This window comes from Symphalangus syndactylus, chromosome 15 (genome assembly GCF_028878055.3).
Source record: "Symphalangus syndactylus isolate Jambi chromosome 15, NHGRI_mSymSyn1-v2.1_pri, whole genome shotgun sequence".
Taxonomy (NCBI): domain Eukaryota; kingdom Metazoa; phylum Chordata; class Mammalia; order Primates; family Hylobatidae; genus Symphalangus; species Symphalangus syndactylus.
The window spans coordinates 29,292,150-29,320,078 of NC_072437.2; the positions used below are offsets into that span (position 1 = coordinate 29,292,150).

Sequence of the window (27,929 nt, forward strand, 5' to 3'; positions counted from 1 at the left end):
CTCTTATTCTTTGAGACCCTGCTGCTATTTCTTCTATTACATCTTTCTGACATCCATTGATATGGTTAGGATTTTTGTCCCCACCTAAACCTCATCTTGAACTGTAATCCCTATGTGTTTAGGGAGAGACCAAGTGTAAGTAATTGAATCATGGGGGCATTTTCTCCCATGCTATTCTCGTGATAATGAGTGAGTTTTCACCAGATCTGAAGGTTTTATAAGGGGATCTTCCCCCTTCACTCAGTACTTCTCCTTCGTGCTGCCTTGTGAAGAAGGTGCCTTGCCTCTCTCACCTTCCACCATGATCGTAAGTTTCCTGAGTCCTTCCCAGCTATGCAAAACTGTGAGTCAATTAAACCTCGGTCCTTTATAAATTATCCAGTCTTGGGTATGTCTTTATAAGTAGTGTGAGAACAGACTAATACACCCATATTTTTGATACTCTGAAAGCATACTGCTGCTTTCTTCTTCTATTTTATAAGCCCGTATGATTACACTGGGCCCACCAGATAATCCAGGATAATCATTCTAAGATATCACCATAATTTCTTAAAATCCCTTTGCCATGTAATGTATCATCCACAGATATAACACCAGAGGATAAAGAATATGGAAGCCAAAATCCTGCCTACCACATTTAGTTCACAAATAATGAAATAACATACTAAATGCAAAGAAATAAAATGCTAAACAGTTTTTGGTGATGAAAAACAAGATCTTTTGTTTTGTTTTGGTTTTGGACATGGTGTCTCACTCTGTCGCCCAGGCTGGAGTAGAGTGGCATGATCTCAGCTCACTGCAACCTCTGCCTCCTGGGTTCAAGCAATTATCCCTGCCTCAGCCTCCCAAGTAGCTGTGACTGCAGGTGCTTATCACCACACCCGGCTAATTTTTTTATATTTAGCAGAGACGGAGTTTCACCATGTTGGCCAGGCTGGTCTCGAACTCCTGACCTCAGGTGATCTGCCCGCCTTAGCCTCCCAAAGTGCTGGGATTACAGGTGTGAGCCACCCACTGTGCCCAGCCAAGAAGATCTTTACCAAAAGAAATGTGTTCTGAAATATAAGTTTTGGTGTTTAAGAAAACAATATGAATTTCCAACAAAATATAATAAACTAATCATATAAAATATATCTTATAAAAAATTAAGCTCTTTTGGGTAAAAATAGTCATGATACACTCAATGTACTATGTACAGTAGTTGCCTTCTAAAAGAGTAAAACATCTAAACAAATCCCTAGTAAATGGAAAATTTACTATTTTTTCAATCATATTTGGAAGTGACTCTGAGTTAATTTTTCATATATTTTTTCCATTTAACAGAATATTAGATAGAGATGATTGTCAAGCTGTTTTTTTTCTGTTTCTTTGTATCTTTGAATCTTTAAAGCAAACCACTAATGTCTTGGTTTTAGAGAAAATTAAGTAGGTGGAGGTTTTAGCCCATATTAAGGAATCATCAATTTTGCTGACATAATAGGCTTGCTTATCCCATCTAGCAATAACTCCAAGGTATTAATTCTCTGTGGATTTTACAGTTCAGAAACTACAAATCTATTGACCACATTATGGAAAATAAATTAAGCAGTTTCTGTCAAGGCTCACGTGAATAATGCAATCCTCCTGCTAAAACTCACGCACCTAAGAACCAGATACTGTCACAATGGACTAGAAAAAAACACATTTTTAATGACTTCTCCTAAATAAATGTCCATGAAACACTGACCTTGCAGATATTCCCGCGTATTTCATCAAGATATTTCCTATTCATCTTTTGTATGTATTTCTGAGTTTGTTTTAATCAAATTAATTTTCTAAGAAACTAATCAGCCTTGACTTGAAAGATGGTTTCAGTGATTCTAACAGAGAAGGAGCGATCTAAGGAGAATATTTACTTATTTACTAAAGCGATCTTAAAAGCAAACCTGCCTATAAACACTAATGAGATGAATCATATATAAGCGCCATACTACACAGGTTTATTAACTATTTGTTGACTTTCCTTAATAGAATTGTAGAGTTGACATTTAAAAGTAGACAGTAAATTCTTGTTGGCCTTTGGTAGAGGACTTATTTTGGTATCTTGAAAAAATACACTATAAAAATTAATTCCAGTTACTATATGTAATACAACACAGGCAAAGATAAGGAAAGGAAATGTTATGGTATGTGATTAGGCAGTGACCTGCAAGGATTTTTATGATAGGAAGATATGAGATTTGTTGTCATCACTTATTCATTTACATTGACATTCATCAAGCAATAGTTCAAGCCTCATAAAGTAGTTTTCCTACAATAGTTTGTAATATTCATCTCCACTGTATCATTCATTCAGGCTTTGCTTATTGAGTGCATACTCTTCAATTTACTATATTGAATACCAAAGAGAAAACAACCACTAAAACATTAAAAACAGCTCTAGGCTGAAGGTGGTGGCTCAGATCTGTAATCCCACAATTTGGGAGGCCCCGGTGGGAGGATCACTTGAGGCCAGGAGTTCAAGACCAGCCTGGCCAACATAGCAAAACCCCATTTCTACAAAAAAAATTAGCCAGGCATGGTGGCACACACATGTAATCCCAGCTACTCAGGAGGCAGATGCATGAGAATTGTTTGAAACTGGAAGGCAGAGATTGCGGTGAACTGAAATCACACCACTGCACTCCAGCCTGGGTGAAAGAGAAAGACTCCATCTCAAAAACACAACACACACAAAAAGAAACTAAATACAGCTCTAAAGGTGCATTGATGATATCATATTCACAGCTGATGTTTAACTGTCATATCTTTTTTACTAATTGAAATCTTTGTGAGAATAGAGATTGCATCTTATTTGTTATTGTGAACGAATTTCTTTTGTGAATGAATACATCCAAACATTACCTTGACAAATACCAGTAAGACAGTATACAGCTGGAGAGAAAATGCAATAGACTCATGCTTGACTGCACCACTTCACAGATTTTCCTCTCATACTTAAAAAATGATAACAGAAAGCCAATAACTACCCTTCTCCCTAGAAAATCAAAGGGATTTCTTCCTACAAAAATGCATATGCCTGGCTTCAGTTAACTTATTTAGTCATATACCAGGCCTTCAAAGGCACCTAAAGTTAATACATTCTTTTACAGCAGTTTGAGCTGTATTTTGCACACGTACTATTCAATTACTATCACAAATTTCGTAATTCAGATCAAAATTTCAAAATAGCATTTCCACATTTTAACTTTCAGGTTTTTTTTTTTTTTTTTTGTGAGACAGTCTCGCTCTGTCAGTCAGGCTGGAATGTAGTGGTGCGGTCTTGGCTCACTGCAACCTCCAACTCTTAGGTTCAAGCGATTCTCCTGCCTCAGCCTCCTATGCAGCTAGGATTACAGGTGCCTGCCACAATGCCAGGCTAATTTTTTGTATTTTTAGTAGAGACAGGGTTTCACCATGTCGGCCAGGCTGGTCTTAAACTCCTGACCTCAAGTGATCGGTCCACCTCAGCCTCCCAAAGTGCTGGGATTACAGGCGTGAGCAACCACGCCCAGCCCTATTTAATCTTTAGAGTTGTATTTCTGAGGCTAGGAGTATAGCCTCCAGTTTATTGGTGATAATAAAAGGTTTTAGGGCTGGGCATGATGGCTCACACCTGTAATTCCAGCACTTTGGGAGGCCGAGGTGGGCGGATCACTTGAGGTCAAGAGTTCGAGACCAGACTGGCCTACATGGTGAAACCCCGTCTCTACCAAAACTACAAAAATTAGCCGGGCGTGGTTGAGGGCACTTATAATCCCAGCTACTCGGGAGGCTGAGGCAGAAGAATTGCTTGAATCTGGGAGGTGGAAGTTGCAGTGAGCCAAGATCACGCCACTGCACTCCAGGCTGTGTGACAGAGTGAAACTGCCTCACCACCTGCCCCCGCCACACACACAGACACAAAAGTCTGTACTTTAGTAATTTGAATGGTTTACTGTTGACCATTCTACAAGTGTAACTGATCAACTTCAGAAGAAGGACTATCTTGGAACTCCACCCACCTGCACTGTCCTCATTTCCAGTACTGAGGAAAACTCAACACCTTCCAGTTTTTTATATTTCATTCCAGGTCACTAACACTCAAGAGAAATTGTGTTTTTCACAAAATTGCCTTAGAAGTGAGGGAGGGAATGGGAAATATGTTTTTAAATCTTTTACTTCTTCATGATAAATCATTCCACTTACACAGTTAGATAAAGATATAAATTTAGAGTTTTTAGATCTTTGGGGATGAAGGTAAAAATGGTAAAATTATTTTCAGCAGAGAAAAATGGCATTATCACTAAATTTGTCATATATTGGGTACAAAATATCTCTTACCAGTCTCACTCTTACATCACTGATAATATGAAACAGGTAAAAAGTGGCAATAGTTTGGACAGACAAAAGCTAAAGTAACAAAATGCTTTTGTTGTTGAAGATATTGGTAAGCAAATCCATCACAAAGAAAATTCTTCATAGAGGAGTTTTATGGCAACAGGCTTTTCTGTGTAAATGATTTAAGATCTAGAACATCACTCTAAAGGAAAGCATCATGCTTATTAAATGTTGTTTGCATGTGATATTAAGATCATTTACAAAACAACATGGAACGTAAAATAAATGAAGTCTCATGGCTATGAAAATGCCACTCCCTGTTTTAAAAGCAGATGGCTTAGTATAACCGGCTATCTGCCTGAGGATTTTTTTATTAATGTGATTTTCCCATTTTCCATTTTGAATTTAGTTGTTTCTTGGTGTTCCTTATGGGTGCAGACTTTGACGTGTAGTAACAAATTGAATAGATTGTCAATATAACTGTCCTGTCTGAAATAGGTATAAAATAAGAATTCAGTCTGGAGAAGTTCAAACTATGCTTTGAAGAAAAATAAACCTAGGTAACAATAATGCTGAAAGTACATCAAGTAAACTGCAAATTAAATATTTTTGCAATAGGTCAATCCCAAAATCCCCTATCTTACTTTTCAAATACGAAAATTGTATTCATATGTATGATATGTGCACTAGTCTTGAAGTGTTAATGCCAATGTCTGAATAACACTATCAGAGTTTCAATCAAAAAATGAAATTTGTATTGATGTTGAAGTGACATTTTTTCTTAAGTGTAGCGATGAATTTACTAGGCATATGAAGGAAAGTAATCCTCTGCCTTTTTCTCTGACAAATATTTAATGAAACAGCAGTAGCTGTAAATGCTGGTGGCCTTAACTTTAAATTGAAATGTCAGAATATAACACCCAAATCTGAGAATATCTGTTCAGACAATACATTTTTAAAAACAAAGAAATCAGAGTTACCCTTAAAAAAAGATGTTTTAACATCTACTAGTGCACTCAAGATGTAAAGAATTTCAGAAAAATAAACTTCTTAATCATGCAATAATGCTAAGGTTACTGTAGGTTGCCATTAGTTGTGTTTGCCCTTATCAAAGTTATGTATGAGGGATCCATTCCTCCTAGTACTGAGTTGCTAAGCAAGTGGAAAACAAAAATTTTTTTAAATTGGAAAATCTCTCAGATCATAGTGGGGAGAATAAACGAGAGAACCAGGCAAGACCAGAATTAGAATACAGAGAATCTTGCTGCTACAAATGTTATTTTTAATGAATAATCTCAAAGCTTTACTTGTTGTCTTTTGTAATATCTACAATCATGTGCCACATGCAATGTTTTGGTCAACAACAGACCACCTATATGACAGTGGCCACATGTCATCTCATGATAGTGAATGAGTTCTCACAAGATCTGGCTGTTTAAAAGTGTTGTGGCACCTCCGCCCTCTCTTCCTGCTTCAGCCATGTAAGATGTGCCTCCTTCCTCTTTGTTTTCTGCCATGATTGTAAGTTTCCCAGTGCCTCCCCAGCCATGTTTCCTGTGCAGCCTACAGAACCATGAGCCAATTAAAGATTTTTCTTTATAAATTACCCAGTCTTATGTAGTTCTTTATAGTAATGCGATAATGAAGTAATACAGAACATTGGTACTGGGAGTGGGGCATTTCTATAAAGATACCTGAAAATGTGGATGCAGGTTTGGAACTGGGTAATGGGCAGAGGTTGGAAAAGTTTGAAGGACTCAGAAGAAGACAGGAAGATGAAGGAAAGTTTGGAAATTCCTAGGATTTGTTAAATTGTTGTGACCAAAATGCTGATAGTAATATGGACAGTAAAGTCCAGGGTGAGGTAGTCTCAGATGGAGATGAGGAACTTACTGGGAACTGGAGTAAAGGTCATTCTTGCTATGCTTTAGCAAAGAGACTGGTGGCATTGTGTCCCTGCTCTAGAGATCTGTGGCATTTTGAACTTCAGAGAGATGATTTAGGGTATCTGGCAAAAGAAATTTCCAAGAGGCAAAGCACTCAAGATGTGGCTTGGCTCCTTCTAACAGCAAATATTCTTATATTTGTGAGTAAAGAGATATGAAACATATGAAAAAATGCTCAATATTACTGATTATTAGAGAAATGCAAGTAAAAACCACAATGAAATACCATCTCACACCAGTGACAATGGCTATTCTTAAAAAGTCAAAAAGTAACAGATGCTAGTGAGGTTGCAGAGAAAAAGGAACACTTTTACTCTGTTGGTGGGGGTGGGAGTGTGAATTAGTTCAACCATTGTGGAAAGCAGTGTGGCAATTCCTCAAAGATTTAAAAACAGAACTACCATTCAACTCAGAAATCCCATTACTGGGTATATACCCAAAGGAATATAAATCATTCTGCCATAAAGACATGCACATGTATGTCCCTTGCAGTACTATTAACAACAGCGGAGTCATGGAATCAACCTAAATGCCCATCAATGATAGATTGGATAAAGAAAATGTGGTACATATACATTATGAAATACTATGCAAGAATAAGAAAGAACAAGATCAACTCCTTTGCAGGAACATGGATGGAGTTGAAGGCCATTATCCATAGCAAACCAATGCAGGAACAGAAAACCAAGTACCACATGTTCTCACTTGTAAACGGTCACTAAACGATGAGAATACATTGACATAACAGACCATGGGGAACAAAAGACACTGTGGTCTACTTGAAGGTGGAGTGGGGAGGAGGAAGAGTATCAAACAAATAACTAAAGAGTACTAGACTGAGTACCTGGATGATTAAATAATTTACACAACAAGCCTCTGTGAAGTTTATCTACAAGTTTACCTACATAACAAGCCTGCATAGTACCTCTAAACCTAAAGCAAAAAATAAATAAAAATTAGTCCACACTTTTTTCCCCTTCTCTGAAAATGACATTTTCCTCTTTCTAAACCAAAAGTTTCCTTTCAATCTTACCTCTCCATTTCATAATCTGAGAAAAACTGAGATTCTTTCCATTCCCGTGCTTGTCCTTTCCTTACTTTCTTTATAGTCAGATATTACTTTATATGAGAAATTTCATGATGCACGCAATCTTTGGGAACATACTTTTTCTATATTTTTCAAGATAAATCCATGTTGTTGTGTACCATTATATTTCTTTTTTTAAAACTCGTATCATCATATGACTACCTGGCAGTTACTTCATCAAGTCTCCACTGATACACATTTCAATTGCTTCTAGACTTTTGCTATTGTGAACAGCACCACCATCAATATTTGTTTTTTCATTGTCCTCCAATCTTATTTTGCAAACAGGCGTACATGGGCAGGCATTCTTCTTGGATATATACCAAAGATGTCTGGGCTTTCAAGTGCATAAATATTTTAATTTTCATTGTTTAGAAAATAAAACTATTTCCAAAACTGGTTTACTAATGTATACTTCCACCAGTGATATATCAAGACACCATAGATACACATCTTCTCCAACATTGTTATTCCAGATTTCATATTCTTAAATATACAATAGGCAGAAAATGGCATCATATGGCTATCTTGATTAGAATCTTCGTGATCAATAATGTTATGGCCTATCATATGTTTATTGATCACATGTGTTTTCATTTCTGCAAAATATCTACTTATATCTTTTGGCAGTTTTCCATTGAATTATTAGCATTTTCTTATTCATTTTTAAGAGTTCTTTATGTGTTCTTGACACTAATACTTTGCTAGCTGTGTACAATTATCCAAGTTTGTAACATAGCTTCTGGCTTAGTTATGGTAGCATTTTAAGAATTCTCTTAATATAATTAAATGCAACATTTCCTGTTATAACCAATCTTATATGAACATGTATTACTTGAATCTAATAATGTTCATTTATATTTTTAGCCACGTTTTCTGACATTTTTACATAAATGATTAATTTTTGGTGTCAATATATGAGTTATTCAGTTTTTTTCATATGGTTTTCAGGTTCATTTGTGGAATAGCCCCTTCCCTGTCAGACTGATATGGCATGGCAATTTTGTTATATAATGAAGTTCCACACAAGCATGGTTCTGCTTCTCAGCATTCTGACTGTTTCTGCACCTATGCCACACTGAGTAACCAAAGCTCAAGAGTTAAGTCATCTGGTTTAACAGGTATCTCATCACTTCTTTTCTTCTGATCATCTTATATATTCTTTGTACTTTACTCTTCCACAAAAATCTTAAAATCACATTCTTGAGTTTTATAAATAATTACTTTGGAATTTTGATTGGAACAACACTGATCAATTTAGAAAGAATCACTATTTCACACTATTGTCATCTTGCCCATGAACGTGATATGTCTTAATTGGTTCCTCTAATTCGTATCATTTTCTCTGTATTTTTTACATCATAGATTTATTCTTAGATACTTGATATTCTCTCATACAATTTTAAGTTATACATTATCTTTAAACTTTCTAGTTTGCTACCTTTGTACAGAAATGCAACTGAAATTTCTATACTAATTGTCCTTATGCATCAATTTTTATCTACAACCTTGTTAAACACTTGTATTATATCAAATAATTTGTAGGTGGATTCTTTTTGTTTTTTATGTAAATAACATCATATGGAAAAATAACTTTTTTTCCTAAATTACAATCCTTATACTCTTATCTTTATTTTGGTATTGCCTGAGGTAGGGCCTCAAAAACAATGTTGAACAGAAAGGTTCATTGTGGCCTTCACAACCTTGTTTCTGTCTTTAAAAATATTGCTTCCAATATTTTAACATTAAATGTAATTTTATTCCATATTTTTAATAAATATGCATTAAGGAAGTAGAAGTCAATGCTGATAAATTGTGTTATTTCAAAAGTGTATCAATTTTACCTAATTTTTAAAAATTATAATGTACTATTCCCATACTATCACTAAAATCTCTACTTTGTATGCAGTTAGTATCTTTTCATTTGTACATTTGTTATTTATTTTTTGTCTTTTCCTGATGATCTGAATAGAAAAATGTATATTTTGTTAGAGTTTTTAAAATATTTTAAAATAATATATTATTGAAATAGAAAATAAAAACTGATTTAAAAATATTAACCAAGTACAAAAAAGTTTTTCATTGTGGATATTCGTGCAGCAAAGCTTCTGAAGACTTGTAGGCTAGAGAAGAGTGGCTATGTGACTTTATACTTGAAATAGTCTTTTTTGTATACTATTTTAACTTCTGTTATTTTCATTAAAACTTTGAAGTTATTACACCATTGCCTTGTTTCCAGTGTCTGTGTTGAGAAATTTGGTATCTATATAATTTTTATTCCTTTATATGTGACTTATTGTCTCTCTAAACTTTTCGAATTGTCTTGGTCTTTTAAAAACTATTTTATTGTAAATTGACAATTTATAACGTATGTTTATGGAGTAAAAAGTGATGTGATGATTTATATATACAATGTGTAATAAAATTAAGCTAATCAATATACTTATCCTCTCAAACATCAATTGTGTGGTGAGAACTTTTGAAATTTACTCTCAGCAATTTTGAAATTACAGTACATAATTTTCAACTATATTCACTATGCTGTGCAATAGATCTGAGCAAACAAGAACTTCCGTCTGAGATTTTGGGCCATTTGACCATAATCTGTCTATTCTTCCCAGCCTCCAATCTCTGTAACTATCTTTGTGCTCTCTGCTTCTATGAGTTCAATTGTTTTAGATTCTACACATAAGGGAGAACATGTATTTGCCTTTCTGTGCCTACTTTATTTTACTTAGCATAATTCATTTCTCTAGTGACTAATTGTTATAGTAAGGACTTTCAATACTATGTTGAATAGGAGTGGTGAAAGTATTCATCCTCATCTTGTTCCAGATCTTAAAGGAAAGCTTTCCAATTTTTTACCATTGAGTACAGTGTTAGCTGTGGACTTCTCATATATGGCCTTAAATGTGTTCAGGTACATTCTTTCTATACTAAATTTGGTGAGAGTTTTTATCATGAAAGAATGTTGAATTTTGTCAAGTGCTTTTTTCTGCATCTAATAAGAGAATGATATGGTTTTTGTCTTTCATTCTGTTAATGTGATGTATCACAGTTACCGATTTACTTATGTTGAAGCTTCCTGTGCCTCGGGAGAAACACCACTTGATCATGATGGATGATCCCTTTAATGTGTTGATAAATTCAGTTTGCTAGAATATAATGGAGGATTTTCATATCTATGTTCATCAAGGATATTGGCCTGTAGTTTTATTTTCTTGTAATGTCCTTGTCTGACTTTGGTATCAGGGTAATGGTGACTTGATAAATGAGCTAAAAAAAAAAAAAAAAAGAGTCCCTCCTCTTCAATTTTCGGGAAGGATTTGAGAATTAGTACTAGTTCTTTAAAAAATAGGTAGAGTTCAACCGCAAGCCATCAGGTCTTGGGTTTTTCTTTGATGGGAAAATTTTTATTACTGATTCAATCTCCTTACTTGTTATTGGTCATTTCAGATTTTTTATTTCTGCATGATTCAATCTTGGTAGGTTGTATATGCCTAGGAATATATTCATTTCTTCTAGGTTATCCAATTTGTTGCTATATATTTATAATAGTTGCTTATGATTCTTTCTATTATGTGGTATCAGTTCTAATGTCTCTGATTTCAACTCAGATTTTGAGTCTTTTTTCTCGTTAATACAGCTAAAGGTTTGTTCATTTTGTTTGTATTTAAAAATAAATTAATTAAAAAAAGAAACCTGGTTGGGTGCGAGAAACCTGGTTGGGTCCCAGCACTTTGGGAGGCCAAGGCGGGCAAATCACCTGAGGTCGGGAGTTCGAGACCAGCCTGACCAACATGGAGAAACCCTATCTCTACTAAAAATATAAAACATTAGCCAGCCGTTGTGGCACATGCCTGTGATCCCAGCTACTTGGGAGGCTGAGGTAGGAGAATCGCTTAAACGTGGGAGGTGGAGGTTGCAGTGAGGCGAGATCATGCCATTGCACTCCAGCCTGGGCAACAAGAGTGAAACTCCATCTCAAATTAAATTAAATTAAAAATTTAAAAAACCTGACACTTAGTTTCATTAATCTTTTGTATTGTTTTGCTAGTCTCCATTTCATTTACTTCTACTCCAATCTTTATTATTTCCTTCCTTCCCCTATCTTTGCGTTTAGCTTTTCTCTGGCTCCTTGATGAATAAGATTAATTGTTTGAAATCTGTTTTTTTTTTTAGGTAAACATTTATTATTATAAACTTTCCTCTTAGAACTTCTTTTGCTGTATTCTGTAAGTTTTGGCATGTTGTGTTTCCATTTTTGTCTCAAGATATTTTTAAATTATTGTTTTAAAAATTGTATTGACCCATTAGTTGTTCAGGAGCATGTTGTTTAATTTATATGTATTTGTGAGTTTTTTGAAATTCCTCATTATTGATTTCTAGTTTTATACTATTGTGGGTCAGAAAAGATTCTTGCTGTAATTTCAAACTTCTTGAGAAAACTCAGGCTTTTGTCATAACAGGTGATCTATCCTGGAGAATGTTCTCTGTGTGCTTGAGAATATTGTGTATGCTGTTGCTATTGGATGGAATGTTCTGTGTATGTCTGTTAGGTCCATTTGATCTAATGTGTTGTTCAAGTCCCATGTTTTCATATTAATTTTCTGTATGAATAATCAATCCACTGTTAAAAGTGGTATATTAAAGTCTCTTACTATTATTGTATGACAATCTCTCTCTCTCAAAATCATTTCCTATTTGTTTTATATTTTTAGGTGCTCCAACGTTGAGTATATGTATATTTACTATTATTACATCCTCTTGATAAATTGACCCCTTTATTATCATATGATGTTCTTATGTGTCTCCTATTTCAGTTTTTGAGCTCTTCTTTTTGTTTTCATTTGCACGGAATATCTTTTTTTCATCCCTTTATTTTCAGTCTGTGTGTGTCCTAAAATACAAGGTGAGGCTCTTATAGGCAGCAAATAGTTGGGGCTCGTTTATCCTTTCAGTTACTTTCTTTTTTGGAGAATTAACACATTTATATTCAAGGTAATTATTGATAGGCAAGGACTTACTATAACCATTTTGTTAATTGTTTTCTGGTTGTTTTGTAGATACTTTGTTTCTGCCTCTTATGCTGTGTTCCTTTATGTATTGATTTTTAAGAAGTGGTATGCTTTGACCTTTCCAGTTTTTTTGTCCTAATAACTTTTGCTTTGTGTTTCTCATGAGGTTTACATATAAGATATATATATAGATCTATATATAGATCTATATATATATCAGCCTATTTCAAGCTGATAAAACTTAACTTGCATACGACTCCACGCTTTTGCTCCTCCCACACACATTTTATGTTGTTGAGGTCAGAATTTACATCACTTTGTAATGTGTGTCTCTTGACGATTTATTTCAGCTATAGTTTTAATAGTTTTGTCTTTTAATTCTTGTACCAGGGATAAAATTACCTGTGATCATTAAAGTACTTGAGTATTCTGAATATGGCTCTGCTTTACTTATACCACTGAGCTTTGTAGTTTCATATGTATCATTAATTTGTGGCTTTTTGTTTCAGCTTAAAGAAGTCCTTTAAGCAACTCTTACAAGACTGGCGTAATGGTTATGACATCCCTTTGCTTTCATTTTTCTGGGAAAGTTTCTATTTCTTCCTCATTCCTAAAAGACCAATTTTCTGATTAAAGTATTTTCAGTTAAAAGCTTGTGTTTCTTTAGCACTTTGAATATGTCATCCCACTGTTTCCTGGCCTGCAGTGTTTCTCCTGAGAAATCTGCTGATAGTGACACTTCTTGGTATGTGATGGGTTTCTTATTTCTTGCTGCTCCAGAATTTTTTGTCTTTGATTTTTGGTAGTTTGATTATTATGTGTCTTGATTAATCCCCCTTTCAGTTGTATTTGAGTGAAGACTTCTGTGCTTCCTACACCTGGATTTTGGCATCTATTCACAGAATATGGAAGGTTTTTTTTAGCCCTTATTTCTTTAAATATGCTCTACGGCCCTTGTTCTCTTTATTCACCTTCTGCAACTTCTGTTGTTTGGTCTCTTCATGGTGTCCCATAATTCCTGTAGGATTTCGTTACATTTTTTCAGTCTTTTGTCTTTTGGCTCCTTTGATTGAATAATTGTAAATTTTGTTTTCCAGCTCACTGATTTTTTTCTGCTGCTTAATCACATCTTCTGTTGAATCTATTTTCCATTCAATCATTGTTTTCCTCATCTCTAGGATTTCTATTTTTTAAAATTGTTTCTATTTTGTAGTAAAGCTCACTTTGTGAGTTGTCTTCCAAATTTTACTTGATTTTTTATCCATATATTCTTCTAGTTTACTGAACTTCTTTAGGAAGATTATTTGGAATTGTCAGTCATTGCAGAGATCTCCATTTCTTTAGGGCCCATTATTGGAGCTTTATTAGTTTCCCTTGGAGTGTAATGATTCCCTAATTCTTCATAATCCTTGCGCGCTTGCATTGTTTTCTGTGCATTTGAGGAGACAGCCTCCTCTTCTGGTCTTTTTAGGTGTTATTTGGCAGGAATAGACCCTCGCTATTTAGACTAGCCTGTGACTCTGGAAAGGCCAGTTGGTGACAATCCCAGGCAGGCAGATCTTGTTACGTGTTCTCTAATCCATGGGCTCACTGACTTTGCTCTAATGTCAGGTGAGGCTGCTAGCTGAGTTCTGCCATCCAGAATTGCTGGCAAGATTCTGCTGTCAGGCTAGGAAGCGGATGTATTTCCTGGCCAGGAAATTCTACTGTATGGGATCTGCAGTTGAGCAGGGCTACGGGCTGTGCTCTGAGATGTCAGTCACTGCTTGGGACAGGCAGATCAGAGGCTATGCTCCTTGGAAATACATGACTGAGGATTGCCTCCCACTCAGATGGAGGCCTGTGGTGAGCTTTTGGCTGAGTGGCCATTTGATCGCTCAGGTCAAGCAGGTCTAGCCTCTATACTTCTCCAAAATATATGGGGGTGGGAGTGTCCCTGCCTGGGAAAGGTCATTAGGTCATGCTCTGAGGCGAAGTATGGAGATTAGCTATCTAGAGACTCAAAGTAAAATGAACTGCTTACCTTACTTATGAAGGCAATCAGCTCAGTTTTAAAGAGTGGTTATAAAGTCAGCTGGTATCACTGATCGAGCTGTCAAGAACACAAAACTACCAGCGAGATCTGTAGGCTGGTCACTATGAGCTCTGCCTCCTTTGTTTCTATCTGACCTCAGGCAGTTTAGCTATGCCTTTAGCCCCATTGTTCCCCATGAGTTGAGACTGAAGTGGGCTTTCTGGGAAGTGTCTCAGAATGCTAGGGAAGATTGGATGCCTCCAGTTTTCTTTCCCCCACTGTAGAAACTGTGGGCCCAGGGAAATCCTCTGTCTGGCATTGTGCTGACTGACTTCATGGGGGATGAAGGACAGCATCATAGTGAGATCATTCCTACTCATCTAATTTGTTTTCATTCAGTTCCACAAATGACGTGGGTGTCTCAAGATAGTTGCCAAGTATCAAGGTTTTCAAAAAGATGCATGGTCTGTAGATAGTTGCTAGCTATACTTTCTGTGGGTGTTGGGTGGCATAGGGGATTGGGGGTGGTTGGTGGAGATTGCAGCCTGAGACTTCCTATTCTTCTATTTTGCTGACGTCATCTCCATTTCTTTGTCTTTTAAATGCTACTACTATGTGTGGGTTTTTAGTTATTTTTTCTCTTTCATACATTAGAAAGTATATATTATACTACATATATGCAATCTGCCTTTTATATTTTTAAATGCCAGAACAGTCATTATGATTACTTTTCACATAGTTCTTCCTCACAATTTTACTTCTCTTTGTGTGATATTTTGAAATATTTCTTTGGTCTTGTTTTTTGATTTGCTTGTTATATATATTACTAAGATATTCTGAACTTATTTTCTTGTTTCATGGATCATAATTATTCTGTTAATTCCTCATGCACTTTTATTTAATATTACTAACATTTTTCTCTTGATACATTATGCTGTTGTGTTTTTGTTATGCTAATTCAAAAGTACTGGTCCATCTGTTCTTACAGTTTTGTTTCTGAGGAAATCAGTAATCCAGCATATTCCTTTTCTTTTGAAATCAATGATGTTCTCTTCAAATGTCTCATGTTTTGACCTGTTTACTCATATTCTCATATCATATAATCAGTCAGCTAACATATGAAAAAAGACCAAACTTCAGTCTTTGGGAAGAAAAATGCATTTAGTAGATAGTCGTTGTAATCAAAAGTTTGACTATGGAAAACTTTTAAGACTCACCCCTCTTTCTGCCCCACATGGTTGCAAGCTGTTGAGAGAGCCTGATGCTTTCTCCTCTGGTGCTGGCAGGAGGTTCAAAACTACATAAGACCCCGCCTGCAGTCGTGAACCTCACTTTGCCCACTCCCCCAAACCACCATAAAAATTCCAAACCAGTATTTTTCCTTTTTTCATTTTTAGACCAAATTAGGAAGACCGTCCTGCTCTCCCATAAATCCTCATTCAGTAATAAGCCTGTTTACATAATTTTGATGTATGTATAGCATCATCAATCTTCTCATCTGAACCAAATTTTGGGTGAAGCCCTTCTAATTCTTAGGGTGGCCACTAAACAGTGATAGATGATGATATGGTTTAGCTGTGTCCCTGCCCAAATCTCATCTTGACTTGCAGTTCCCATAATCCCTGCATGTCGTGGGAGGGACTCGATGGGAGGTAATTGAATCATGGGGTGGTTACTCCCATGTTGTTCTCATGATGAGTGAGTTCTCAGAAGAGCTTATGGTTTCATAAGGGGGTTTCCCCTCTTTACTTGGCATTTCTCCTTCCTCCTGCCACGTGAAGAAGGGTGTGTTTGCTTCCCCTTCTGCCATGATTATAGGTTTCCTGAGGCTTTCCTAGTCATGTGGAACTGTGAGTCAATTAAACCTCTTTTCTTTATACATTACCCAGTCTCAGGTATTTCTAGAAACCCTAGAAGGAAATTCTTCTTAGATTCTAACCTCCCGACCCCCCAAATGTTGAGGTTTGAAGCAGGCTGGGTAGGAAAACAACTATTAAAAATTATTCCTCAATTATCTATTATCTCAGTTCCCAAAAAACAAGCTTCCACCATTTGTCCCAAAACAATGAAAGAGAGAAGACAATAGATTAGAGAAGATAGGAATGGATAATAAGATATGCCCTGAAAACTTTTTGATATGGAAGGAAATCAAATGTTTCAAATTAATTTTATAAATAGGTTTTAACGGAATATAAAATCCCACTATATTTTATTTATATTAATCAATGAAGATTATGCTGATCAGTTCAAATGTTGGAACTGTGATTTTGAAACCACTAATATTTTATTGAAATGTGGTTAGAGTTAGAAAAAAATATTGAAAATTTAATTTTATAAAAATTATGCTAAGATCTGTCCACTTTAAAAATAGAAGCATTATTATAAATCAAGATAATTATATTACTGTTTCAATACATTTCTGATTCATATCTAAATAGCCTAGTTTGCCTAGTTTGTGAAAAGCAGAATTTGAGAACTCACATAATGGAATAAGTAGCTGTAAGAAAAATAAAATAGTAATATACCATAAAGTGATTTCAGTTCCATTTCAGAGGAAGGGAAAATAAAAGGAGCAGTTTAAGGACAAAAATATTAGCACAACTACAAAATCAAACTGAAAGCATTATACGCTTTTTCATAATATAGGGCAACTGAACCTCACTTGCTCTTCCAAATTCTATCACTAATTTGCAATTTCCTGCTCTACTGGCCTCCTGGGATGAAGGCACAGACATATTGATCTAACTGACGGTGAAGTATCACTTTGCAATAAGTGTCTAAGTGGTGTGGCAACACCCAGTGCTTTCTGATAGCTACAAAGGAGGACACTACCAGATCTATCTTGTTATTTAGAAATAAGATAAATGTTTTTATGTAAATGGAAAAGAAAACAAATTATTGTTGCAAACTTCACATCTCACTACGGTATAGTTTCACGTATTATCTATTCAAATTATTTTAATTGAAATGGTAAATATACAAATATCTTACTTTGTAGATGGTGAGGCAAAAAGTAATTTTCTGGATAATGTCCTAATATATGAAAGGGAAGTGCATGGAGATATTTGTACATAAGTATGATAAAATAGTATTTATAGATCTAAATAAATACCCTGAAGAGAACTCTGAATCTCTGACCAAAGCTAAAGTAATACAAAGTGGTTATATATTTTTGGATTTGTTAGAAATTAGAACATTATCTTAAAATCAATGAGAATTAATGAAAGTTTTTTAATCCAGAGGCTGGAATTAAAATACTCATATTTTTCAAAGAATCATTTATGATTGTCTTAGACTATTTGGGCTACTATAACAAAATACCTTAAATTTGGTAAATAAAAAAAAAAGAAATTTATTTCTCATAGTTCTGGAGGCTGGGAAGTGCAAGACCAAGATATGAACAGATTCATTATCTGGTAAGAGCCTGTTCCTCATAGATGGTAACCTATGTGTGCCTTCACATGGAAGAAGAGGTGCATAAGCCTTCTCAGGTCTTTTTGATAAGGACACTAATCTCATTCATGAGGATGGGGGACTCATGACTCAAACACCTCCCAAGGACCCACATTCTTAATGTCACAATATTGGGGATGGGTTTTAACAATGAACTTCATACACAAACATTTAGACCATAGCAGACATTGTGAACAATGTCCCACAGTAGTGAGTTCATGGAAATGAGTTAGGAGGCCACTGCAATATTCCAGGGAAGAAACAGTGCTTTGTTGAATGTAGAGTGAAGATTAAAAAGTAGAACTCTGAGCAGTGGGCACCATGACCCAAAGCAGGCAACTGAATAGGTCAAAGCTGAGCAAGTAGCTGCAAAGGTAAGAAGATGTGGCCTGATTTAGGAATCAAACAATTTGAAGTGATGAAAGTGACATTGGAAGTGTGTGGCTATGGTGAAGTAGAGGAAAAGATCATTGAAGGTATCAGAGAATTGAGAAGCCAATATATTAAACCAATCATCAAGGTAAAGAATGAAAATTTTAAGATAATAGTAAGACAAATTATCAGCTTGTATGTCCTACGTAAGAAAACAGTATTTCTTCTCAGAAACAATCTGCTGCAATTTCCTGTTTCATAATGGCATAAATTGTATTGTCCTTACATTTCGATTTTTTATTGGTAAAGATTTCCCCCTCAATAAATGCAACAGCCTAGATTTTCTTAACATTTTATTGACTATACTACATTTTTATATTATGTAAATAACAATAAATCATTTTAATAAGTTTCATTATGTTGTCCTTGCTAAGGCTGGTCTAGAACTCCTGGACTCAAGCAATTCTCCTGTCTCAGCCTCCCAAAGCACTGGGATTACAAGCATGAGCCACTGCACCTAGCTAAGTTTTTAATTAATAAAATTTTATTTTTATACAAACTTTATTTTACTAAATCAGCAACTCACCTCTTAATTATGCAATCAATATATTTTTGAGGAAAATTTACAATTTTTTTTCTGTAAAACAAGTTTCTAAAACTCTTATAGCATTACTTCAAAATTATTCAAATAATTTCATTTAATCTTATAGGTTAATTTGTATATCATCTTCTATAATCTTTATCTTACAATTTAAAAAAATCTTTATGTCTCTCATATATCTCTTACCAAAAATTGGAAGTTGACAATATATGATACAACAGCATGCCTTTAAAGATTAGTCCCAGTATAGATGGAACTAGTGACTAAATTTATTTTCTCCATACATGCTTGATAAGATAAAGTTTATTGTGAAACACCAAAGTAAAGCCCCTAGAAGTCCTTCTTATTAGGAAAAATTTATGGAAATTTAATGATGCCTCTAATTTGATATTTTTTAACTACTTTATCACCGAATCTCTACTTGAGAATGTGGACATACTTTTTATTCAAACTTTCCTGAAACTAAAATAAAAGTCATTATTTTCATCATGTTGCCAGCAAAGATTTTAAAATATGTCTATTATTACCAAATTTTTTTAAAAATGAAGATGAACTGTAGTAAGCAAATGCAATTTTGAAAACCACGTGTTAAAGAGAACTCCTTTGCTGCATTAGTGCTTTATGAGAGAATAACATTCATTAGATAATATTTTTGATTTTACAACCAATTGGCCTATCCAATGACACTCAATGCTATATAGTACACAATATAAGGAGGCAAATGGTTTCATTATTTTATGCATAAAAGCCAGATTGGGTTTTTATACATGTTAGGTCTAAAAGCCAAATATTTAGGCTCTTTTAAAAGCTACAGAAGTGGTTTATTTTATAATCAATACAACCATTTGTCTGATTTTTTATTTTATATCTTAACAGTTTCAAGTTCAGCCCTTTCAAAAATCAAAGAAAAGACAATTAAAATGACATTGCTTAAAATATTAGGGGAATGTTCCCAAGTAAAAATTTTTAAAGTACTTGAAAATCCAAGACTATTTTCATTTTGTAACTATTTTCAAATGTATTTAACATTTAGGTTCAAAGCCAGGGGCAGTGGCACAGCACCTGTTGTCCCAGCTACTTGAGAGGCTGAAGCTGGAAGATCACTTAAGGCCAAGAGTTCAAGACCAGCCTGGATGACATAGAGAGATTCCCATCTCTTTTTAAAAAGTTAGGTTCAGTCAGATTTCAGAAACTGGGGGTAGACACTCTAGGATTTGATTGCATTCACTTGCTTAATGTTCATTTTTGGCTTGGATCATGAACATAGTCTTTGAATGAAGGGTTACTTTCCCCAATTTGACTTGTTTTCATCATTGTATACCATTACTGTCTCCTTGAAAATAAACTACATAATTACCATTTTTATACCACTTTACTACGGAAATGTGTAATATTTAACTATTTCCTGATTGTGTCCTTAATTAATAATCCAGAATTCCATCTCTACTCAAACAACATCAAATACTAAGGCAGTATTAATTTTGGTAAAATATGTAAACATATATCTTAGTTTGCTATAAAAAGTAAACACTTAGCTAACGTGCTCATTTTCATATATATGTTTTTTTGTTCATAGGTACAGATACCCTGTGTATTTTTGGCCTCATATGAAGAAGGAAATGTTTTTGAAAATTTACATGTGTGCATTTATCATCATAAATACATTTAATTCGCTGTAAAGACATAGCCAGAAAGATAATTAGCTATCTGATAATTATAAGGTGCTGGTTAGAAAATAGGTACTTACTTTAAATAAAATTGTTATACTAAACTATCTGGCTTTACCTGCCCTTTAATGCCTTTTGAGAATGTCAAGATCTGCAGAAACATAGATTTATTTAAATTAATTCTGAAATAGCAAAGCATTTGCAGTGGTTTTGGTAATTCTCTAGCTCAGATGTATAAGCTTAGATTTTTATATACATCCACTGAACGTTTTTCATTGTGTATGAGATCAAAGATTCTTAATCATACTCCAAATTGGACACTGCTAGCTAATTGGGTAGTTATAATACCATTTAGTTCATTTCTTAATGGAAAGTTGGAATAAACATAGCAGAAGTGTAGTTAATGTTATAAAGGATGATTCTCTGTATGTATTTCTCAATTTTGATGAGATAAGATGAGCCCATCTTATCCAAAGCACTTAATGGCTTCTTAAAGATATCCTTGATTACTCAAATACACAAGGCATTCTTATTGGAAACCGTATCAAAGTAAATATTCATAACTGGAAAACAATTCCCCAAAATTAACACATCACGACATAATAAAATATTTTGCCCTGAGGACTGTCTTTATTACCAGCAAGACAAGCATAAAGAAACACTGGAAAAAGAGAATGCAGTAGTCAAATAGCATAATGCGTACATTGTATATAATATATAATATAAATACATATGATACATACATACAATATACGTACTGGATTCACCTCTATGATCTGTTCTTTGACTAGAAGTATTTTGAGATGATCTAGCTTATGTCAAGCCATCACTTAATACGTACCTTTTTAAGAGCAGTTTTAGGTTACAGCAAAAATTGAGAGGAAGATAGAGATTTCCCACATACCTCCTGCCTTCACACATGCATAGCCTTCCCCATTATCAACATCACACACTAAGTGCTTTTAATTGATGAATCTATATTGACACATCATAATCATGCAAAATCCAGAGTTTACGTTAGGATTCACTGTTGATATTGTACATTCTTTGGGTCTGAACAAATGTATAATAACGTGTATCCACAATTAGGGTACTTGGAAAATGATTTCAGTTCCCTATAAATCATCTGTGCTCCATCTTTCATCCCTCCTGCTCCCCAACCTCTAGCAACCACTGATTATTTTTTAATGTCACCACAATTCTGCCCTTCCCAGAATCTCATATTGTGGGAATCACATGGTATATAACCTTTTAAGACTGGCTTCTTTCTCTTAATAATATGCCTGTAATGTTCTTTCCATGGCTTCACAGCTCATTTCTCTTCAGTGCTGAATAATATTCCATTGTAGGATGTACCACATTTATGTGTTTACCTACTGAAGAGCAACCTGGTTGCTTCCAGGTTTTGTCAATTACAAATAAAGCTGCTGTAAATATCCATGTGCCAGTTTTCATGTGAATTCATTTGGGTACTGTGATTGCTGGAACATATAAGAGTATATTTAATTTTGTAAGAAACTGTCTTCCAGACTACCATTTTGCATTCCCAGCAACAATTATTGATAGTTCCTATTGCTCCACATCCTTGCCAGCATTTGGTGTTTTGAATTTTGACCATTCTAAGAGGTATATAGTGGTATTTTATGGTTGTTTTAATTTGCATTTGCCTGATGATTTAAAATGTGCAGCATATTTTATATGTTTATCTTTCATGAGGTGTCCTTTGAGGTCTTTGGCCAATTTTTTTATCAGGTTGTATGTTTTCTTATTGTTGAGTTTTATGTATTTTTCTATCTTTGGGATAACAATCCTTTATCTGTTGTATCTTTTGCAATTATTTTCCACCAATTCATGGATTCACCTCTCATTCTTTTGTCATATTCTTTCACAGAGCAGAAGTTTTTAATTTTAATGAAGTCCAGCGTACAAGTTATTGCTTTCATAAATTGTGGCTTTGGTGGTATATCTAAAAAGCCTTTTCCATAACCAAGTTCAGCTAGAATTTTACCTATCTTCTAAGAGTTTATGATTTTGTGTTTTACATTTAGGTCTATGGTCTATTTTGAGCGAATTTTTGTGAAGGGTGTAAAGTCTGTGTCTAGATTTTCTTTGTAAAATTTTGCATGTAAATCCAGTTGTTCCAGCATCATTTCTTGAAAAGACTATTTTGCACCATCGCATTTCCTTTGCTCTTTTGTCAAAATCAGTTGACTATATTCATGTGGGTCTATTTCTAGGTTCTGTATTCTGTTCCACTAATCCATTTGTCTATCATTCTTTCATCAGTACCACACTGTCTTGATTACTGTGCTTGATAATATGTCTTGAAATCTGGTATTGTCAGTCTCCAACTTTGTTCTCTTTCAGTATTCTCTCCTTTGTAATTCTCCTTCAGTGTGGCTACTGTGTACCTTTTGCCTCTCCATATAAACATTAGAATCATCCTGACAATATAAAATAGCTGGCTGGGATTTTAATTGGGAGTGCACTGAATCGATCCAGTTGTGAAGAACTAACATCTTCACACTATTGAATCTTCCTATTTATGAACATAGACTATCTCTCTCCATTTGTGTAGTTCTTCTTTGATTTATCATAGTTTTGTTGTTTTCCTCAGATAGACCTTGAAGATATTTTGTTCAATTTGTACCTATTTCTTTTTTTAGGGGGGTGGGGTGGGGCTGATAACACAAATGGCATTGCATTTTTTATTTAAAATTACATTTGTTCACTAGAGCCGTATAGGAAGGTTATATCATTTGGCTGCGTCTCTACCCAAATCTCATCTTGAATTGGAGCTCCAAAAATACCCATGTGTCATGGGAAGGACCCAGTGGGAGATAGCTGAATCATGATGGTAGGTTTTTCCCATGCTGTTCTCATGATAGTTACTAAGTCTCATGAGGTCTGATGGTTTTATAAAAGGCAATTCTGCTATACATGCTTTCTTGTACATGCTGGAAAATCACTTGAGGCCAGGAGTTCAAGACCAGCCTGGGTGACATGAGAGATTCCCATCTCTTTTTTAAAAATTAGGTTCAGTCAGATTTCAGGAACCAGGAATAGATACTCTGGTTTTGATTGCATTCACTTGCTTAATGTTCATTTTTGGCTTGGATTATGAACATAGTCTTTGAATGAAGGGTTACTTTCCCCAATTTCACCTGTTTTCATCATTATATACCATTATGGTTTCCTTGGAAACAAACTACATAATTACCATTTTCATATAACTTTACTATGGAAGTAATATGTAACTATTTCTTGATGGTGACATTAGTAATCCAAAATTCTATCTCTACTCAGACAACATCAAATACTAACTAAGACAATATTAATTTTGGTAAAGTATTTAAAGATACATCTTAGTTTGCTACAAAATGTAAACACTTAGCTAACATGCTAATTCTCATATGTTTTTGTTCATATGTACAAAAACCATGCATATTTTTGGCCTCATACAACTAAAAAATTTTTTACAATTTATGTGTGTGTGCATTTAGCATCATAAATATATTTAGTTCACTGTAAAGACATAGCCAGAAAAATAATCAGCTACGTGATAATTATAAGTTACTGATTAGAATATATGTATTTACTTTAAATAAAATTGTTATATTAAAATACCTTGCTTTACCTGCCCTTTAATGCCTTCTGAGAATGTGAGATCTGTAGAAACATGGATTTGTTGAAATTAATTCTAAAATAGCATATTTGCAGTGGCTTTGGTAATTCTCTAGCTCAGATGTATAAACTCAGATTTTTACATACATCCAATGAACATTTTTCAGTGTATATGAGACCAAAGATACTTCACAATACTCCAAATTGCCCCTGCTAGCTGGAACTACTACATTGCAGCAGAGTAACAAGAAGAGGTTGGAACAATTTGGAGTGCTCAGAAGAAGACAGGAAAATGTGGGAAAGTTTGGAACTTCATAGATACTTGGAGGGCTCAGAAGACATGAAGAGGTTGGAAAGTTTGGAACTTCCTAGAGACTTGTTGAATGACTTTACCAAAATGCTGAGAGTGATATGGACAATAAAGTCCAGGCTAAGGTAGTCTCAGATGGTGGAGACAAGGAACTTGTTAGGAACTGGAGTAAAGGTCACTCTTGCTATGCAAAGAGACCGGCAGCATTTTAACCCTGCCCTAGAGATCTGTGGAACTTTAAACTTGAGAGAGATGACTTAGGGTATCTGGCAGATGAAATTTCTAAGCAGCAAAGCATTCCAGAGGAAGCAGAGCATAAAAGTTTGAAAAATCTGTACCCTGACAAAGCAGTAGAAAAGAAAAACCCATTTTCTGGGGAGAAATTCAAGCGAGCTGCAGAAATTTGCATAGATAATAAGGAGCAGAATGTTAATCACTAAAGCAATGGAGAAAATGTCGGTGGGGCACGTCAGAAGCCTTCACGGAAGCCCCTTCCATCATAGTCCTAGGAGAGAAAAATGGTTTCTTTGACCAGGACCAGGGCCCCCCTTCTGTATTCAGCCTTGGGACTCAGTGCCCTGTGCCCCAGCCACTCCAGCTGTGGCTAAAAAGAACCAACATACCGCTTGGGCCATGGCTTCAAATGGTTCAGGCCCCAAGCTTTGGCAGCTTTCAGGTGGTGTGGGCCCAGCAGGTATATAGATGACACGATTTGAGGTTTGGGAACTTCCACCTAGATTTCAGAGGATGTATGAAAACGCCTGGATGTCTAGGCTGAGGTGTGTTGCAGGGGTGGAGCTCTCATGGAGAACCTCTGCTATGGCCGTGCAGAAGGGAAATGTGTGGTTGGAGTCCCCCCGCCCAACCCACAGAGTCCTCACTGGGGCACTGCCTAATGGAGCTGTGAGAAGAGGGCCACCATCTTCCAGACCCCAGAATGGTAGTTCCACTGACAGCTTGCACCATGCACCTGGAAAAGCCACAGACACTCAGCACCAGCCTGTGAAACCAGTCAGAACAGAAGCACTGTACCCTGCAAAGCCACAGAGACAGAGCCTCCCAAGGCCATGGGAACCCACCTTTTTCTTCAGTGTGACCTGGATGTGAGACATGGAGTCAAATGAAGTCATTTTGGAACTTTAAGGTTTAATGACTGCCCCATTAGATTTTGGGCTTGCATGGGGCCTGTGGCTCCTTTGTTTTGTCCAAATTTCTCCCATTTAGAATAGGTATATTTACCCAATGCCTGTACCCCCATTGTATCTAGGAAGCAACTAAATAGCTTTTGATTTTACAGTCTCATAGGAGGAAGGGACTTACCTTGTCTCAGATAAGGCTTTGGACTTGGACTTTCCAGTTAATGCTGGAATGAGTTAAGACTCTGAGGGACTGTTGGGAGGGCATGATTGTGTTTTTGTGTTTTTAATTGTAAGGACATGAGATTTGGGAGCAACCAGGGGAAGAATGATATGGTTTGGCTGTGTCCCCAGCCAAATCTCATCTTAGATTGTAGCTCCCTTAATCCCCATGTGTCATGGGAGGGACCTAGTGGAGGTAATTGAATCATAGGGGTGGGTTTTTCTCATGCTATTCTCGTGATAATGAATAAGTCTCATGCGACTCGATGGTTTTATAAAGGGGCTGTCTCCCTGAGCATTCTCTCCATGTAAGACATGCCTTTGCTCCTCCTTCACCTTCCACCATGATTGAGAGGCCTCCCCTCTCAGTTCCCCTCACAGTGGAACTGTGAGTCCATTAAACCTCTTTTTCCTTATAAATTACTCAGTCTTGGGTATTTCTTCATAGCAGTATGAAAATGAACTAATACAGAAGGCGATTGACTATGTACCTTCCTACAACCTTGCTAGGATCAATTAGTTCCAGGGTGTTTTGTCAGTTCTTTCAGATATTTTACATAGACAATCTTAGTCATCTGAGAATAAAGACAGTTTTATTTCTTCCTTTTCTAGATGTATATATTTTATTTCCTTTTGTCTTATAGCATTTGCTAAAGAAAAGGAAATAAAATAGATGCATACTGAGAAGGAAGTATGTTTAAAAGTAGTATTTCTTCCAGTATGATGCTTAATGTTCTCCATATGTTTCAAAATTTTTGACCCATAGTATTTGTTTTTTTTTTTTTTTCCTTAGGATTTCTATCTCTGTTTAAATTACCCATCTGTTCTTTCATGTTGTCTACTTTGTGTATCCATTAAGAGCCCTTAGCCTATTAATCATATTTGTTTAAATTCCCAGTCTGAAAATTCCAATATCCCTGTCATGTCTGCTTGCTCTGCCTCTTCAAATTGTGGGTTTGTTTCTCTTTTTTGCCTTTTGGTATGCCTTGCAATTCTTTCTTGATAACTGGAAATGATGTAGCTAGTAGCATGTAGTAAAAGGACTGCTGTAAACAGGTCTTCAATAATGTAGTAGTAAGGTGCCAGGAACAGGAAGCATTCTATAGTCCTGTGATTCAGTCTCAGTCTTTTTTTAAGCCTATGCCTCCAGATGTGAAATTCAGAAGTGCTTCTCAGCACCGCCACCCCATAAATAGAAAAGGAAGGCTAGAGTAGGCCAAAGATGGGTATTTTCCTTCTCCTTTGTGGATGGTTGGAGTGGGCTGAGATTCTGTATTTCCCTTCCTCCATGTAAAAGGATATAAGTGGCTGAAATTGGTCATTTCCCTTCCCCTAGGTTCTGATAAAACCCAAGAGGATAAGCTCTGGTTAAAGAGTTTCTCCTGAGTGCAAACCTTTCTAACAGAATGCTCTGGCATATTCTGAAGTGGTTTCTTTTCCTATCCCCACACCAGAACGATGAGGAGACTTTTCTCTGATACTTACTGAGAGAAGTGGGTAGAGTTCCTGGAGGTAAATCTCACAAAAGTGTGAGCTCCATTTTGTGGGTTCCCCTGGAGTTTTTAATTCTCAGACTTGTCCACTTTGTGCCCCCACCAATTCGTCAACTATATTTCAGGTTTGCAACCCCAGTACTCATTCCTGCCAAAGTTTTCACTGGTGAGACTCTGCTCTGGTAATCTGTGACCCAATGTATTCACTTGTCTGTCTCTCCAATCTCCAAAACAGTGAAGACAACTGTTTTCCATCACCTCTTTTATTGATCTAATAAAAGTTGACTTATCAGTCTCTCCAATTTTTGCTGTTGTTAGAACAGAGTGGTGACTTATAAGTGGAACTGGAAACCAGAAGTCTCAGCACTTTTAATTTAATGAATGTTCTAGGAAAAGAAAGTATCTATTTTCTTGTCCTCTCCTTTTCATTAAGGCAGAGCCTATATAAGCAATCAAATTCAGTGTAACAGGGTGATTGTGAATAGCTATTTTACTGGACAATAGTCTTTTTCTGTTTTTATCTAATTTGTAATTCATTTCCAAATTATATTGAAATATTTGTAAGTGGTTGAAAATTATGTTCATTTATTTATGTTATCATATTAATAGTTATTAACATGTTGATTGCTTATTGTACATTATGCTATT

At 35.5% G+C, this 27,929-nt stretch overlaps 1 protein-coding gene and 1 long non-coding RNA gene across 3 annotated transcripts in view; one reads left to right on the top strand and one right to left on the bottom strand.

Moving 5' to 3' along the window:
• The window catches only part of GPC5 (glypican 5), a 1,476,320-nt gene that overhangs the window by 508,128 nt on the left and 940,263 nt on the right, over positions 1 to 27,929 (bottom strand). The window lies entirely within an intron of this gene.
• On the top strand, positions 7,503 to 21,051 carry LOC129463628 (uncharacterized). The gene is made up of 3 exons (XR_008651246.2): positions 7,503 to 8,492; positions 17,769 to 17,819; positions 20,406 to 21,051. It is a non-coding gene; the product is annotated as an uncharacterized lncRNA (long non-coding RNA).